The 18,156-nt window shown below is 57.2% G+C and overlaps 1 protein-coding gene across 4 annotated transcripts in view; it reads right to left on the reverse strand.

The window, feature by feature from the left end:
* ZMIZ1 (zinc finger MIZ-type containing 1) overlaps window positions 1-17,878 on the reverse strand; it is a 185,759-nt gene extending 167,881 nt beyond the window's left edge. For all 4 annotated transcript variants that reach the window (XM_060285841.1, XM_060285842.1, XM_060285840.1 and 1 more), the window contains exon 1: window positions 17,755-17,878. The gene's annotated coding sequence lies outside the window, so the exon portion shown is untranslated. The remainder of the gene's footprint in view (window positions 1-17,754) is intronic.
* Window positions 17,879-18,156: the final 278 nt, after the last annotated feature.

Raw genomic sequence — 18,156 nt, forward strand, 5'->3', positions numbered from 1 at the left:
CGAGAGTCCCATTTACTTTTTTTTTTTTGCAGTACGAGGGCCTCTCACTGTTGTGGCCCCTCCCATTGCGGAGCACAGGCTCCGGAAGCGCAGGCTCAGCGGCCATGGCTCACGGGCCCAGCCGCTCCGCGGCATGTGGGATCCTCCCGGACCGGGGCACGAACCCGTGTCCCCTGCATCGGCAGGCGGACTCTCAACCACTGCGCCACCAGGGAAGCCCCGAGAGTCCCATTTAAACTGCCTCTAGGGCAGAGGAGTCCTCTGTGGTGGGCTAATTCCCACTGACCGCAGGGCTGGGGAGAAGGGCATGATGCAGAGGTACTGTCGGCTTGGCCATGAGATGGGGCACTGGTGGCCTACAGGCCAGGGACTGGCCAACCCTGCCCTCGGGTTCCTGCTGCTGACCCCGGCCTCGCCGCTTGGCCTCTGCCCTGTGTTCTCAGACTCTCCACAAGTGTGTCCCTGACTTCAGTTATTACAAACTTTAAAGCACATCATGTTTCATCTACATCGTTCACATATTGTCCTTTAAATCACTTTGCTTTGAACCAATCAACTTTCGTTTTATTTAACCTCATCTAAAGCAATATTGTCTGTGAAATCACAGGTTTGATGTACTAATAATATTTGTTCGTAATTCACATGAAAATAAACACATAATGTTAAGATTTGAGATTCAGACCCTCACACGGGTCCTGGTGGTCCACAGTGTGCAAGGCCTGGGCTGGGAGAGTGAGCCACGGTAAGTGAGGTCAGGAGGCTGGTAGGACAGAGCCCTGGCTGGATGGGGAAGTGGGAGGAGGCAGAGGTTCCCAGAAGGGCACGTGGAGGGTTTGCTTTGGGCCATGGGCTCAGACCAGACTACTTCTTTCTTTCACTTGGGCTGGACTTTGGTCCGGATATTTCTCCAGCTGCAAACAGAGCCTGCAAATTCCTCCTGACAGTAGCTCTACACAGAGGGAGCACTAGAGGAGGAGCCCGAACACCTGGGTCAGGGGTCCATCTCTATCACTGTCTGACTTGGGGACGCTGGACCTCTCTGAGCCTCAGTTTCTCCATCTGTACAGAAACAGTGGATGAGCCAGTCGTTCCTCCCAGCTTTATCGGTCCGACTGCAGCCCCCCCGAACCCTGGTGATGTGTGGTGATCCACGCGACCCCTGGGCTTCAGACAGACCCTCTAACCACCTATGTGGACCTCCCTGGACTCTTTCCTCCCACACCTGATCGGGGGCCTCAAGTGGCATCTGGGGTGCAAAGGGGAGACAGGGCCAGCCTGTGTGACAGCTATAAAATTAGATAATCAGCTAATCACCAGCAAATTAGCATCCCATCTTTACATAGAACAAATATAGTATTTACGTAAAAGTTGTTAGGAGTTTCTCTCTTTTTAATTAGCAGAAATAAATGCAAAATGAATGGTAATGAGGCAGCTGATGGATTCGGTAGTACAATTATGCTTGCAGCAGTGCCCCGGTCCTTAAATGCTGCGTGCTCCGAGGAATCAGAGGAGCCTATTTATATAGTTTATTTATAAAACAAAGTTAGCAGGAACAGAGGGGCGAGGCCTGGGCACTGCTGGGGGAGGGGTCGTGGCTGCAGGGGCAGGGCCCTGGGAGACGGAGCTTCTGTGCCCAGGGAATGGGGGGATGGTGCTTAGCACTAGGCTGTGGAAGTGCACCACCATGGCCCCCACATGTCTATTTCAGGCCCCACATGTGTCGCTGGGAATGGCCTCCCTGGCAGGAAGTAGGCTAGAGCAGTGTGGAGGGGCTGGGAGCAGCTGTTCTGTGCACTCCTGTCTGTCTCTTTCCCTCCCCGGTCCCCACTTCTCTCTTCTTTGCTGGCCCTATCTCTTCACTAAGCACTTCTCTGTGCTGCACCCTGAGGCATATTCTCTATAATGCTCTCCCTTTCCTCCAGGAACTCAAGGGGAAGCAGGTCTAGGAAATAATGCACCCAAACACAGTGGGTTTAAGTTCCAGATCAGTGGAGCATCCAGTGGGAGACAGAGGCAGGAGTCTTGAGAGGAGGCAGCCCAGAAGAAGAGACAAGAGTTGGGTTTTGCAGGATGCATAGGAGTTTCCTGAGAAGTTGGGAAGTAGCAGAAGGACCTGCATGTGCAAAAGCGGGAAATAAAAACAGCATTCTGCAACTGTAGCAAAGAGTGCCTCAGGGCCAGTGGAGACTGGAGAAAAAAGCAGGGGCCTCATTTCGATGAGTCTTGGATGCCAGGCTAAGGGTTTGGACTTAGTCCTAGAAGCTGTGGAAAGGTCTGAATCGAGGAAGTCGGGCAGCCCCTTCCCACTCACAGTTTTTTTCTGAGCATCCCCTCCCCCACCCCAGAGCCAGGGGGAGGGCCAGGTCGACAGGCCATTAGAGGCAGCTGGTCCAGCTCAGCAGAGCAAGCATGGAGCAGGAGGCTAACCTGATTAGGAGGGACAGGAGGTTTGTCTGCGGGGAGGAAGGGAGGGAGGGTGACAGCTCTGAGGGCCAAGGGAAGGGGGGCACGCTGGGCCACTCTTGGGTCTCCCGAGTGAGGGGCCTGTCTTCCCCTACAACAGAGCCCCTGCCCTGCCCCCAACCCTAACTGCTGGTGGGGAGGGGAGCCAGCACTGCCTGAGAGGCCTTGCCCCCCATCTGGGGTTCAAACCCCAGCTCCACCACTGCCTTGCGCTGTGACCCTGAAGAGCCATTCCCAACTCTGGGCCACATCTTTGTCTCCAAAACAAAGGCCTGAACTAGACTCAGGAAGAAGCAGTGGCCAGTCCAGCTCACAGCCCCATCCTGGAGAATTTTCCGGGCATGGGGTTAACTTTTAGGGATGTAGGTGAGGCAGGCACTCCAGTTTGCCCCAGTCCCAGCTGTTGCCTCCTGCCTTACCCCAGCCCAACTCATGGGCTTGTGTGGCTGCTGACCGTCCCTCTCCAGTGACTGCCCATGACTCAGGCCGCCCGGCTCAAAGTTGGGAAGAATAATTCCTGTCCACCCAAGCCCGGGGGTCACTACAAAACTCAAACAAGCCGTGATCCCGGCAGTGATCTGAAGGGCAAAGCCCTGAGCAGTGGTCTGACTTTGACCCTGGAGGGTGGGAAGGGTTTCACAAAGGGAAGTTTCACGCTCCCCAGTGGGGACAGCTCCCTCACCTCTGAACCGCCCCTTTAAAAAAGCAGCAACGCAGCCTTTGCCTGAGCCTCCCTGCTGTCACTCAGGACCATGCTCTGAACTTGTAAGGGAAGACAAAGATCACACCGCACTGCTTCTCTGCTTTGCAAGTTGCGCTCCTGCCTTCGGCCCAAATCAATGCAATTCCCCGCTATGACTGTTTCACCAGCACCGGGGCCGGGCCCCTGGTGATGCCATTCCACCCCTGGCGGAGGGTGCTGAGGGTCCTGTTTCATCACACAGCCTCAGCCCCACTGCAGCAGCTGTGAAATATCGGGTGGGGGTGGGGTGGTGATGGGGGGCTGTGTGGGCGGGGAACAAGGGGGCTGCCCAGAGCTGCTCGAAGTGCCTCTCCAAAGACAAGCCCAGTGCTATTCATCAACTGGTTTTCAGGGCTGTGAGAAATCAATGGCATTTGTGCTGCAAACTCATCATTAGGACAGGAAGGACTCTGCAATGGAATTGATTTGTTTAAATATAATATCACAGTTTAACAGAGAAGCGTGGGGGTGGGGAAAGGACCCAGGCAAACAAAACACAGGGACGGCCCAGAGGACCAGAGAGGAACCAGTCTTGAAAAATCTTCCAACTCAGTGGCCCAAACCCACGCCACCCCCTGCCTCCCCCAAAACCCCACGTGGAGGAGGCCAGAGTGGGCACAAGCCATGACCCAGCGGGAGGCGGATCAGGCCCGGTCTCAGACGTGCCCTTCGTCAGCCTGAGGACGCACCCAGGGGCCTAGTTGGTCACTGCTGTGCTGTTCATGCAGGTGACTTTGGCTCCATGAATGTCCGTTCAACAGAACAAACTTTTATCAGGCACCCACTGTGCCTGAGGCACCTGTGAGGGGCCGTGGGGGAAACAGAGAATGAATCCTGGGCCCAGCTCCTACGAACAGGGTGCATAAGGCAGGTACGCAAGTGACAACACGAGGCCAGGGAGGGCTGGGCTTCCTGGGATTTTAGGAAATGAGGGAGAGAAGTGCTGCGAAAAAAAGGGCAAAAAGGGCATCAAGGGGACAGTGAGGGGCAGAAGTGGAAGGCGCATTCAAATAGCCAGGAGGAGCCCGTTTGGAGGAGAGGGCCCTCATCGCATGGATACGGTACCCGCCAGCCTGAGGAGGATGGTGTTGATTAGGGGTCCCCCACCTTTATTGGCACCAGGGACAGGTTTCGTGCAAGACGATTTTTCCACGGACCAGGGGGTGGGGTGGCTCAGGCGGTGGTGCGAGCGATGGGGAGCGATGGGGAGCTATGGGGAGCCATGGGGAGCGATGGGGAGCTATGGGGAGCGATGGGGAGCTATGGGGAGCTATGGGGAGCTATGGGGAGCGATGGGGAGCTATGGGGAGCCATGGGGAGCCATGGGGAGCCATGGGGAGCGATGGGGAACGATGGGGAGCGATGGGGAGCTATGGGAAGTGATGGGGAGCTATGGGGAGCGATGGGGAGCGATGGGGAGCTATGGGGAGCCATGGGGAGCCATGGGGAGCGATGGGGAGCGATGGGGAGTGATGGGGAGCTATGGGAAGTGATGGGGAGCTATGGGGAGCGATGGGGAGCGATGGGGAGCTATGGGGAGCGATGGGGAGCTATGGGGAGCGATGGGGAGCGACGGGGAGCTATGGGGAGCGATGGGGAGCCATGGGGAGCGATGGGGAGCTATGGGGAGCGATGGGGAGCTATGGGGAGCGATGGGGAGCGATGGGGAGCTATGGGGAGCTATGGGGAGCGATCAGGAGTGATGGGGAGCGATGGGGAGCTATGGGGAGCGATGGGGAGCTATGGGGAGCTATGGGGAGCGATGGGGAGCTATGGGGAGCTATGGGGAGCGATCAGGAGCGATGGGGAGCTATGGGGAGCGATGGGGAGCTATGGGGAGCTATGGGGAGCGATGGGGAGCGATGGGGAGCTATGGGGAGCTATGGGGAGCGATCAGGAGCGATGGGGAGCTATGGGGAGCTATGGGGAGCTATGGGGAGCGATGGGGAGCTATGGGGAGCGATGGGGAGCTATGGGGAGCTATGGGGAGCGATGGGGAGCGATGGGGAGCTATGGGGAGCGGCAGATGAAGCTTCTCTAGCAGCCCGCCCGCCGCTCACCTCCTGCTGTGCGGCCCCGTTCCTGACAGGCTGCGGACTGGTATCAGTCTGCAGCCCAGGGGTTGGGGACCCCGGTGCTGATGATGACGAAAGCTGGCTTTATTGATCTGAAAATGTTCCAGGGTCCCACAAACGTGTCATTTCAATGAATCTCACCATCTTGTGAAGAAGAAACTATTATTACCCACATTTCACAAGAGTTAAGTGACTGCCTGAGGTCACACAGCTAGTGAGTGATGGAGCTGGGGTCAGACCCCAGAGACCGTGCACTAACCGCTGTACCTCCTGCCCTCACTGGGGCTTGTCGTCCACGTGAGCTGGGGAGAAGATGGCTTCTGCCCACCAGGAGCTGGGGCATGAGCTGCACTGAGCAGTTCAAGGGGGAGTATGAGGAATGGTGTGGGCTGGGCCATGCACCAGGCTGATGTCCTAGTCACAGGCCCTGCTTGGCCCTACAGTCTGGGTGAGGCTGGAGCACTGGGTGCAGAACTGGCCTGGCACTCAGGGTGCCCGGATACCTCACACACCTCCTCTCATCTCTCCTACAGGGTGGGAGTCTTGGGTAGGGAAAGCAATGGGTTGGGTCCTGGAAAGGCATGTCTCGGGGGAAGAGACCCCCATCCCCACCCCTCCCAAGCCAAGAGAGGCTCAGCCTTCATCTGAGGGTGGGGACGGCTGACTCGGTCCTTGGGGAAGGACCAGCAGCTCTGGGCAGCCTCACTGGGCTCAAGAAGAACCTTAATGTCAGCCTCTGAATTTGCACTTTATTCCTGGTGACAGTGGGGAGCCAGGGAGGGTAGTGGCAGCCTAGGAAGGGCTCAGCAACTGAGAGGCAGGAAGAGAGTTAAGACCTGAGAGCCAGCAGAGGATGGCGGCGCTGAGGGGGACACAAACCCAGAGATGGCTCGGAGGATCTAATCGACTGCGGGGGGAGGGAGAGGAAGGTGCCAAGGACGACCCGGGCATCTCCCCGAGCCCTCTGGGGGCTTGGACGCCCAGCTTCGCTGAACCAGCGGCTGCCTGAGTCAATACGAATTGACCAGGATCCCAAGGAGCACTGGGCCCCTCCCCCCAGGAAGCCCTGACCTGGGGGAGGGCGCTGCTGGTCGGCAGGCCGCCACCAGCTCTGCTCTGTCCCACTGCTGACCTTTCTCCTGTGTCAGCACTGCTCTCCATCAATGCACCGGAAGGGCCGGTGCAATCTCTCTCAGCTGCCTGGGGCCAGGGCTGGGGGCGGGGGCTCACTCAGTCTTCCCTCTCTTAAGGAAGAGGTTTCTAAAGCCTCTCTGGAAGGCTGAAAGCAGAGGTGCCGAAGCCCTCAGTGCAAATCGGGGAGCCTGAGGCTGGTGAGGGGCAGCTCAGGACCCGCCAGCCAACTGCAGGCACAGCCCTGGGCACAGAGAGCCCATGGGGTAGAACCCACACCCCTCCAGCTGGCTGAGGGTAGGAAGCTGGATGGGGAGACTGGAGTCAGGCCGCAGGGGATGGGCAAGGATGATCTGGCGAGAAGGGGCACCTGTAAGGTGTGGGAAGGGAGCAGGGGCAGGACGGGGCTAAGTCTCAAAGCCGAGGAGGGGGGCCAGGGGGCCAGCGGGTAAAGCAATGGAATGGAGGATTAGATGGGGCTCGCTCGTCAACTGTCCCTGCGGGCCTGGAACTGAGAGGTTTCTAGGATGTGAAATTTTCAGTGCAAAGCCGACTGGCTGATCACCTAGCAGGGCTGAATCTGAATTCTGGTTTTCAGCGCTGCCACTTTCAAACTGTGTGTGACCTCTCTGGGCCTCGGTTTTCTTCATTTGGAACATAGAGCTTATAGGAGTAGCTTGTGTAGGACTGTCACGAAGATTAAGTTAAATAATGTGCTTAGCCTCTGACACAACATCTGATAATAATCATTCTACCAAGGGCGGCGGCCACTGTTATTACCACAGATGGCTACGACTAGTCTGACCGCTACGAGGACCAGCGAACACACACCGAGGGCTCACCCCGTGCCAGGCCCTGTCCTGAGCACCGCACCGACAATGCTAATTTCATCTCACAATGCTTATTGGGAGGGGCCATTATTATCCTCATTTTCAGATGAGGACACTGAGGCGTACAGGGGCTAAGCCACCAGCCCAGGTTCTCACAGTAGGTGAGAACGGAGCCCAGAAAACCACTTCCATTTCCATGGGGCTGACCCCACAGCCAGGGGCTCGTGGGCCAATGCCGACACAATTCTGATCACACTGACCGAGGGCAAGAAGTGGGTAAACATTCAGGTGGGGCAGGCCACTCTGGACGTGCACAGGAATGGGCAAGGGACCCCTATTTTTGAGGAGATCAAGTCCCCAGTCCTCAGCCTGGGTCTTTATGACCTTCCTCTTCCAGTCCACACACATCAACCATACGTATGAAGTTTCCAGGGTTGATTTACAAAGCAAGAGAAAGGAAAGCCCCCAGAGGCGCTCAGGCTTTCTCCTGGCTGGGTGGCAGGCAGCTCTCTTGATCTGACACCTGCATGTGACCTCACTTCTTTCTTGTCATGACACTACAAAGTCAGTTATGATGCCCATTTCAGAGATGAGAATACTGAGGCTCAGAAATGCGCTAAGGTTGCACAGCTGGATTTAAACATGCCCAGCCACAAAGTCTGGGCTCCTCTTGGCTGCAGGATGAACATGCAGTGTGAAGGCAGGAGACCACACGTTGGACATCTGTGTTGGGCGTGGTACAGGACTCAAGGTGAGCGCTGGATGACTCTGAGGAGGAGGGGTACTGGGAGAAACTCCAGCAGCTCCAGGAAGGGGCTCAAGCATCCAGGGGCAGAGTGGCCAGTCTGGCAGGGTACTAGACCCAGGGAGAAAACACGGTTTGGGCAGGGGCCCATCACCCCAATACCTGGGGGATAGGTAGGCCTTGCAGAGACCCCTCTTCAGGCTCAGGAGCTGAGCATGCATCGCTATCCCTGCTCGGACCCCTAGGAAGTCCTTGGCACAAGGAACCAAATGCTCACAGAGCACTTAGCTTCCAGCACCCAGGAAAAAGGTCGCCAAGGCAGGCAAGCAGGCGCTGGCTGGGCAGGGGCCCTGAAAAGCTGGGCCCGGTTATTTTTAGCATCTTGATTCAAGAGGGAGGAGGCCCACCTCTCTACCAGGTAAATGTCAGCACCACTGGTGGACCCGCCAATGAAAGTAGCTGGAGCCGAGGAGGAGAGACAGTGACTCGGGGCCTCTCTCTTGGGCTCCTCGTCCCCAGAAGCTCTCTTCCTCCACCTCCTCTTCCCAAGCCCTGGAACATCTGCTTGTGGCCCTGAAAAGAAACCGTGGCTCCGTCCCCAAAGGAGCTTGACTAGGGCCTGGAATCCGGGCGAGTCTTGCCTCGGCCACGTGACGCTGGCCAAGTCTCATGCCGTCTCTTCTCTGACTCTAATTCCTCCCTGGAAAATGCGCCCCTGCTAAGCCCACCTGCTATTTTGAGGATGCAGGAGCCAGGGCTCAGGAAGAAGCTTTGCCATGAGGGCAGCTCGCCCTTCCTGCTGTGGAAGGGCTGTTGTGTTATCCCAGAAAAGAATTCTGGGCTTCCCAAGTGGGAACCAAAGCTGACAGAGCCGGAGCCAGCTGCTGTGCAAACTGCTGGGGGGATGTATGAAATCCTAGGTACCAGGAGTTGAGCTCCCAGGCCCGTGGCTGCTGCTCTGCTGATAGGAAAGGTGAGAGAGAGGCCACCTTGGGTCCGTGGAGGCTCAGCGAACACAACCTGGGCTGAGCCCAGGGCTACAAGGAGGGGCTGCACCCGTGGGGGCACCAGGCACCCACAGCACCCGCAGCCAGTCACAAGCCTGGTACAGCACACGTAGCTCAAAGGCTCACCTCCTCTCTGTCAGGCTCTGAGCGCACCCAAAGCCTTGGGGAGGGCCACCTACTCCCATCCTTGCCCCACACAGCTTCTCTAGAAGGAAGGAGGCAGTTGGTCACAGGAAGAAGGGAAGCCCATCTCTCAGCCCACCCCCTCCCCCTGCCAAACTCTCAGCTCTGGAGTCAACTCTGGGTGTTGGACCCTTAGCCTGCAGGAGAGTCTGCCCCAGGGGCTGAATCCCCCACCCCCCCAGGCTGAGGGAGACCCACCAGCTCCCGGGGGAGCCTAGGATCCTGGCACCTGCTCACACCCTCCCCAAAGGCAGGCTCTCCCACTGAGGTGCTGCCCTGCTGGGGTTCCCAGGTGCCCAAAGCTCTGAGGAGATCTGACAGAAACAGGCACAGAAGTGGGCAGTGAACCTCTCAGGGATGCTTAGCACGTTAGAAACACAGTACAAACTTCCTCCTCCTTCTACCATCTGGCCTCTAGGGGGCATCTCCAACCTTATTTCCTTCACTGCCCAGTCTTGGCTCTCCATCCAGCCCCACTGAATCTGTCCCCAGCGTGCCTGCCTCAAGGCTTTGGCCCAGCTGGACCCTTTGGTTAGAATGCTTTCAGTTCACAATCATGTTCATTCTTCAGGAACCAGCTGGAACTCCCCCTCCTCCAGGAAGTCCGCCCTGACTCCTGAGTCCCTCGGAACCCCTGGAACTCTCCCTAGGTATCACAGACCCAGCAGCCTCCCGCGGACTGCAGGCCACCGGGCACCCTGCTGTGGCTCAGCCAAAGGGGCTGATGAGGGGCGCGGGTGGCCCCTGGTTTCCAGAGTCCATTTTCCTTCCTCACCCCCTTGCATCTTGTCAGCTTTCCAATCGGGGCCTGACTCCAGAGCATTCTCTCTGCCCTGGCCTCGGGGCCTGCAATCTCCAGACCTCACTGGGCTCTCTGGGTAAACAGATGGGAGGAGGAGCCCTAATGGTAGCAGGTCTCGGCAGGAGGTAGTGATTACAAGAGGCGGAGTACAAACGAGGCTTAACAGAGCCAGGTCTGAGGGCGCCCTGCTCAGCTCTCCACAGATCCCCAGAACTTCCCCAGCCCCACACTCTGCGCCCCCAGCTCCTCAGGGGTGGGTCCTGCCTTTCCGCAGACACCACGTCCCATGGCTGGGTCCTGAGCACTGCTGTAGGTCTTGGGCCCTGCTGGCGTCTACACCCGCCATGCATCTGAAGCAGTTTAGGGTGGCAGTGAGCTCAGCCCAAAGACTGGAGTGCCATGCTGGGCCACTTTGGGGTGTACCCTCCTACCTCTGAGCCTCAGTTTCCCCATCTGTACCATGAGAGACTGGGCCAAATGATTTCTAAAGACCATTCCTCTCCCAGGTGGCTGGGATGCTATGATTCAAATAAAGAGGCCACCCTTGCAGCCCCACCCAGCGTCTGCTCCCTCCCCGCGAGGTCACGGAGGTTTTGGACCTAGGACACAGGGCATGGGCGTGGCTGTCCTCACCCTGAGTGCGTGGCTCCTGAACCAGAGGGAGACAACCTCCAGGACTCAGTGGGGCGGGGGCGGGGGGACGGTGAGCAAACATCGGGGGAGGGCAAAGAACCCGCAGTGAGTAACACCCAAGGAATCCTTCTCAGCGTAGTTTTTACCAAATCCCAGTTTGTCCTCGGGGAGCCCTGTTGGTGGCCGAGGTCAGGGGTGTCTGGGGTGTGAGCGCAGCCCCACACACCTACATGGGAGACCACACACAACAGCAAGGCTCCCACCAGACTCTGGGAGAACCAGGGGTACCAGACCAGCTGCCCCCTCACCCCCCAAAAGGATGCCTCCTGTCTAGCCCGTCGGCCTCCTGCACCTGCCGTGATGATGTTGCGTGACCTTGGGCTGGGCTCTGGGCCTCTCTGTCCCCACCATGTCACTGAACAGGTTTGTCCATGTCTCCCTTCCAGCCCCACCTCCGGGCTGATGTCAGGCCTGCATCGGGAAGGGGTGCAGACAGTGGCAGCAGAGGGTGGCACCTGGGCTCTGCTCTGGGGCAGCTTCGCATTTCAGCATTTTGGAAGACTGGCTTCCCCTGGGAAAGAGCCCCAGCCCCTGGCCCAGGAGAGGCCCCACAGGTGCCTGGGTTGGTGAACAGGAGGCAGTGAGCTGGAGGTGTGGCCAGCTGGAGTACACAAGCCCCAGCCCTGCCCCTCCCTGATCGACAGTCTCTGCGTGAGCTGTGAGCTCCCGCTTGCAGGCCAGGGCCAGCCTCATGGCCTTCACAGAGGAGCTGCCACTTCTCCACGGCCCCTTTTGGCTCCCTGCTCTCTGCAGGACCAAGGTCAAACTCTGTGGCCCCCAGGAGTTGCCTCAGAGCCTGCTTCCAGTTGTGGCTGAATGAAGCTTCCTCTCCAGCTGGACTCCAGACCTACCCCATCAAGTTGTGTAGAAACCCCAGGAAGACCCTACTCCTTCACTCCTCTGTGTAGGGACCTAGCCCCCTCCTCCAGGCAGTCTCCTCTGGCTGCCTCCTCCAGCATGGGGGAAGAGCTGCCCATCCCAACTCCTACTGCCTTCACCCGCTGAGAGCACCCACCTAGCACACGCTGCGCTGTAGACCGTGTGACCTCCACTCAAGCCCAGGGCTGTGCTCAGCCGATGCTCAGAGATTCACTTTTGAATGCCAGTGCCTAGCACAGTGCTGGAGCCCAGTAAGTGTTCGACCCACTGTGGCTGACGGAGTGAATAGTTCACCCAGCAAACACACATGTACCTACCAGAGACAGTTTGAGGTAGTGGGGAAAACACATATTATTGTGTCAGGTAAAAGTGGGCTGAATCTCAGCTCCACCAATAGCTTTGTGACCCTGGATACATTTCTTAACCTCTCTATGCTTTATGAGTTTCCTCTTCCACACAGTGGGATAATCCCAGCTTCCCTGGGTTGTTGATACCCTTGAGAACACTGCAGGTTGTGAATCCTGACCTGTCCCAGCTGAGCCTCTGGCTTTATAGACCAATGAACAATTGTTCAGAGAGGGACAGCGACTTGTCCGAGGTTACACAGCAGGCCTGCAGCAGGACTGAGGCTTGAATGAAAGTCCTACTCAGGGAGCCCGTGAGCACAGTGGCCCACCCTGCTGACCCAAAGGGCATCCCACATCGGGCCGGAGTGACCAATGGGCTATGGACTATTTCCAGCTCCAGGTTGGGGTAGGGGCTGCAGGGTCAGGGCTGGCTGCAGAGGCAGGGGCTGGAGAGGCCTCCTGGGCTGCAGGCAACAAATTCCGGGGAGGGAGAGGAGGGTGTGCATTCTCAGCTGGTGCTGGATACTGACAGGTATGCCACATGGGGGCCCTGGGATCCCAGCTCTGTGTGGCCATGGCCAGGCCCGCTGTGAGCTGGGCTTGGCATTCAAGGTCTTCAAAGCCAGCCCCAAACCCGCCTTGCGACATGTAGCCCTGGAAACCTATTGACTGACAGCTGACGGTGTTCATGCTGTCAGCATGAAGCCACAAACCCGGGGCTGGAGGGGCTGGCCAGGGAGTGTGGCTGTCACCCCAGGTCCCTGCCCACAGAGCTCTCATCAACAACTGTTTGGGATCGCCGCATATGAAACCCAAATCCAGGCCAACCCCAATCCTCGCTGTTCCCCTACAGCCTCTCTGAAATGACAATCCAACCAAGTCCCTCCCCGTGTGCCCACACCCCTGGGGATCAGCTCCAACACTCACCCCCGCCTGCTCACCCACCGTCAACGCATACGCTGTGGAGCGCTAGCCTCGTCCCAGGCACCGCTGCAAGAGTGTACATGGCTGATTCATTGAATCCCTCACAACTCAGTGGGGTCGGTTCTATTATCCCTATCTTACAGATGAAGAAATGAGGCACAGAGAGGTTCAGCCACTCATCTGAAGTCACAAAGCGAGTAGCGTGGCAGTGCTGTAAAACCCCAAAGCCGAGGCCCAGAGTCCATGCCCCTCACGTCAGTGCCCTGTGCAATCGTCCACCAAAGGTGTTCTGAGAACCTTTTATGGAGTGCCAGCCAGAGGGGGCAGCTGTCATGCCCCTGACGGGTCATGCTGTGTCCAACCCTGCTGGTTGCCACGTCCCAGACCAGTTGGGGCCTTCTCACCTCTGTTTGCTCTGGGCCTCGCCTGAGCCCCAGTACCACACACGCCTGGCTCCAGTCCACCAGGTGGAGGGAAGTGGGCCAAGTTACCCACAGGTAGGGGCAGGGCTGGGGCTTGTGTGCTCCAGCTGGCCACACCTCTGGCTCACTGCTTCCTCTTCACCAGCCCAGACACCTGTGGGGCCTCTCCTGGACCAGGGGCTGGGGCTCTTTCCCAGAGGGGAAGCCAGTCTTCCAAAACGCTGAAATGTGAAGCTGCCCCAGAACAGAGCCCAGATGCCACCCTCTGCTGCCACTACCTGTACCCCTTCCTGATGTGGGCCTAACCGCAGCCCAGGAGCTAGGCTGGGGGTTGAACTTCTGAGTCTCTGTTTTCCAGTCCGGTAAAGGGAATAGGACTTTTCAAGGGCTTCTCATTGGTCTCATGGGGTGTGAAAGAGCTTACACACTCTAGAGAACTCTACAGTACAAGAGGTCATTGTAGCTACTGGAGGGGTCACAGAGCAAAGGTCGGGAGGGAGGGGCTGGGGTCAGAGAAGGCTCCCTGGCATCTGACCCATAGGAGTGAGTTTGCCAAGCAGAGAAGGGCAGGCAAGGGGCAACGAGGCAGAAGACTCTGCAAATAAAACACAGAGCAGCCCCCAACCCCCTCTGCCCCTGTGGATTTGGAAAAGCACGAAAAAGACAGGTTTCCGAAGTATGCAGGGACAGGGCCGCAAAGGTAGACGGGGCGCATCAGAGAACCCTCAAACACCACTGCCTGACAGGAAGAGCTGTAATCCCAGCCTCACTGAAGCCACTGAACCTGGATGCTTGAGACAAGCTGGATACTGGCACCGCTGAGGCTTCTGCTGCTGGAGGGAGGGCAACATCTCTCCCTTGGGCAGATGAGACTCACAGGGTGATGGGGGACTTGCCCAAGGTCACTGGGCCAGGCAGTGGCTGGTGGAGCCTGCACGTGAACTCAGTTCTTCACTTAATCTAGGCAGGGCTGGCTTCACGGGCAGCTGCACGGGGCCCCAAGCTCAGAGGGACCCACTTTGGTTTACTGCTCTAGGGCCACCCTTGTGAAATCCTTAATAATTTGTGGATAACAGGCCCTACAGTTTTGCACTGGGCCCTGCAAATTATGTAGCCGGTCCTGATTCTAGAAGATTCTGATGGACACTTTTGGGACAGGAGGCAGAGGGCCAGTGAATGAACTGTCACTTCTCTGGGACTTTGCAAGAGCCGGGCTCTCTGCTTGGTCTTCCCTTTTTCCCTTGACATCAACCTAGCAAATTTCTTCTTACCTTCCAATTCCCAGCCCACCTGTCACCTCCCAGGGATCCTTCCCAGATCTCTTCCCCATACATAGACCTGACCCCCCATACCAGGCAGAACCCACACTTCCTGCCTTGGTCCCACGCAACAAGCCTGCTGATGGGTGTGCAAGGGCTAGGGCACCCCAGAGCTTCCTGCTGACCAGGTTTCCAAAGGACCATGCTAAGGACATTTTACAAAGGGGTCTCAGAGAGGAAGTTAGTAGATGATGCCCAGACAGTGGACCCCAGAGAACAACACACCTTTTTACTTGCAAGAAAATGGACACTCTTTGGCCTGGGAAGACTGGGCCAGGCTAAAGCCAGAAGCCAGGATCCCCCCTTGGGAAACTCCTCTAACTTGGAGGGGCCCTGCCGGGAAGAGGGAGGGGAGGGAAGAGGAAGTCTTGAATCTGGGGTGCAGGTACCACTTCCTGGCTGTGTGGCTCACCCACTCTGAGCCTCAGTTTCCTCATCTGTAAAGTAGGCATTAAATGACCTATCCCTGAAGGGAGCTTACCAGAGCAAAGAGCACAAACTCTGGCAACTGATGGTCTGGTTTGGAGCCCAGCTTCACTACTTCTGGGCGGGTGTCCTTGAGAACCTCACCTACCCTCGACGGCCTCAGTTCCCTCATCTAGAAATTGTTCAGTGAGGCCTCCCTCTCAGGGCTCATAAGCTCATGGATGTAACATGCCAGTTCCCCGACAGGGACTCGTGTACGGTTGGGTAACAAAGTGGACGACACAAGACCCTGACTTCCAGGAGTCAACAGAGGAAGTGCAGCTGGGGGCAGGGATGACACAGTCCCTACCAGCTTGTCATGCCCAGGACTCAGAGGGTGCCCAGGCCCCAGGGAGCCAGGATGGAGTCTGCAGGAGATAAGGAACAAGAATAAGGCCCCACGGACACCCCATGGCAATGCCCAGGCGCCTCTACCTAACCCACAGCCTACTTTCTTCTCATGAGAATAACAGGTCCTATTTGTGAAGCCCTACCTTGTGCGGGGAATTTTTCTCAGCACTGTGAATCGGTGTCTCTAATCCTCATGACCACCTTGTCCAGGATGCTGGGGCCAGATGGTGACTGTTTCTGTTTCCAGTTGAGGAAGCTGAGGCCCAGAGAAGGCAAGAGCGTGGCCATGGTCACAGGACTGGCTCTCAAACCCTGACAGTCCCCCTCCCAACATACATGCAGAGGTCAGGGCTCAGCCTTGACCCAAAGCTGCCCAGTGACCCCAGGAACAGCAAGGTGAGAAGCCAATGACCCCTGAACAGGCCCTTCTCCTTGGAACACATCCCTCCCTGTGTGTGCATGTGAGGGCATCCCCGGGTGAACGCGGAGACGCCATGTGTTGTGAGAACTTCTGCCCGTGTATCTGTGTGGGGTGTCAACACAGAAGTTTGTGAACGTGCATCTGTGAGCGTGTGTGCGCAGCAAGTCTGTGCGTGCACATGTATGTCTGTAGCACGCACAAGTAATGTCTGCGTGTATATGGGTGTGAGGGAGCAGGTCTCTGCACATCTCTGCATGTATCTGTGCACACACAACCAATCATAGCCATGCGTGCATGCACATCTGTAGCCCCTTAGCATGCAGGAACAGGTTTACATGCACATGTGTGTCTGTGTAGAGCATGCATGTGCACGTGTGTTCATGGACACAGATATGAATATGGGCTGGGAGAATCCTCTGGGACTTGTATGTGTATCTATACTTCCAGATGAAAACCTCAAGCTCATGTGTAACTATAAATCATCTTCTTCCTCAGGAAAATCTCGGCCCTCTCAGAGACATTCCAGACCACAACCTGGTCCACCTCCTCCAAGAAGCCTTCCTGGATTCCAGACTCCCAACACTTACACAGAACTCCAACATTAATCCCCATCCCACATCACGGCAGCTTTCCTAACCTCATGCCCCCCACCAGCCAACTGCAAATCCTGCCAACTTCCCTGCCTCAGTCTCTTATGAGAGGCCTTTCCAAAGGCCTCTCCAATGCAACCACCTTCAATAGGCCACTATCTGACTTAGAACCTTCCATGGCTCCCCACTGCCCTTGGGATCTAATTCCTCAGCCTCGCATTTGTGGCCTTTTACAATCTTTCCATTCCCTTGCCAACCTCATCCCCTAAACTGCCAGGCTCTCCACCCAGCCTTCTTTCTCCCCATGATGTAATTCACTTTTGGATCACCTCCCCAGAACGCCCCTCTCTAACCTATGAACCCCAACTATTCCCCTCGCTTGGGCTTTCCACATCTGATGTGATCTCCCTGTTTCTCCACCAGAGTACATAAGGGGACAAGGCCTCCTGCCCAGCACCACAGGGCCTACTGTCAGGCCTGGCATACAGTAACTGCTTAATACAAGCTTGGGAAACTGAACTTGGGAGGCGGAGGGAGAGAGAGCCGTATCCAACCAACATACCCCTGCGCCAGAAGAGCCCTGTGTGCCACCTTGGGGAGGAGGGGTCAGGTCTGGTTCATGTCACATCATATCCACAAATGAATCATGACCCCAGGCAGCCAGCAGCAACTGTCACCTTGTAAAAGCCCCCTCCCTTTGCCTTGAGTTGGGACAGGACTTAACACTTCTGAGGACATCCACGATCGCCTTGATGCCCACCCACAAGAAGAGGCTGGCGGGGGGGGGGGCAAGGTCAGGGGCAGAATGGAACAGGGGTCAGGGGCTGGCACACTGGGGCCACAAGGACCTGGAACTGAACCCCACGGGGGCTCAGCCAGGAGCATGACCTTGGGCAAGTTGCTTTCAGACCACAAGCCTCACAATGGGGAAGATAACAGCACCTACCTCACAGGGTTGTGGTGAAGCCGAAAGGAGTTAACAACTACACGTACTTAGCACAGTGCCTGGCATACAGTTAAGTGCTCAGAATGTTAGAGGATATGATTATTTTCATGTAGCAGATGAGAGAACTGAGGCTCTCAGCCATGAAGGGGCAGGGCTACCCAATGCTACACCAGGAGTTGGCAAGAGAATAAAACCAAATATCCGAGTGCCAGGCCAGGGCACACCTCTCCGCTCTCTGGCTCCCTCTGAGAGGAGGAGGCCAAGGAGAAGTGAAAATTGAGAAATAAGCCCCTTCCCCTAATTCCTCAGCGATGACGGGCCAGCTCTGGGCTCTCCAGGCCCTGAAACGGCACCAGCTGCTTGGGCTGGGCGCCACACCAGCAGACACCCAGTGCCAGGGCCCAGCTCATCCTGCTTACCTGCCAAGGCCTCTGCCGACCACCGGGACTGAAGGCTGCTAAGGGCGTCGGGAAAAGGAGCTCACAGTGGAAGGAGGCGGCGGCCCCAGCAGTCTGACTTGGCCGAGCAGAGCTGTTGCAGGTCCTGTGGGAGAGAGGAGAGGGCGTGGTGAGTTTCAAGCCTGAGCCTGGGGGTGGCCCCGACCCCCTTCACCCAGCTCCAGGTCCCGCCTGCCCAGGCCCCTCTGGCCATCTCCTGGAGAGCCGAGCTGGCCCACAGAAGTGGAATGACCCTAGAAACTAGATGTTGTCCCCAAACCCCCAGTAAAGGTCAGAGGCCCAGAACCGGGCCCAGCACCAAGGTCAGCTCCTCTGCACCCCGCACCACAGCAGCAGCCGTGCTGGCACACCCACCACTGTGCT

This window comes from Globicephala melas, chromosome 16 (genome assembly GCF_963455315.2).
Source record: "Globicephala melas chromosome 16, mGloMel1.2, whole genome shotgun sequence".
Taxonomy (NCBI): Eukaryota; Metazoa; Chordata; class Mammalia; order Artiodactyla; family Delphinidae; genus Globicephala; species Globicephala melas.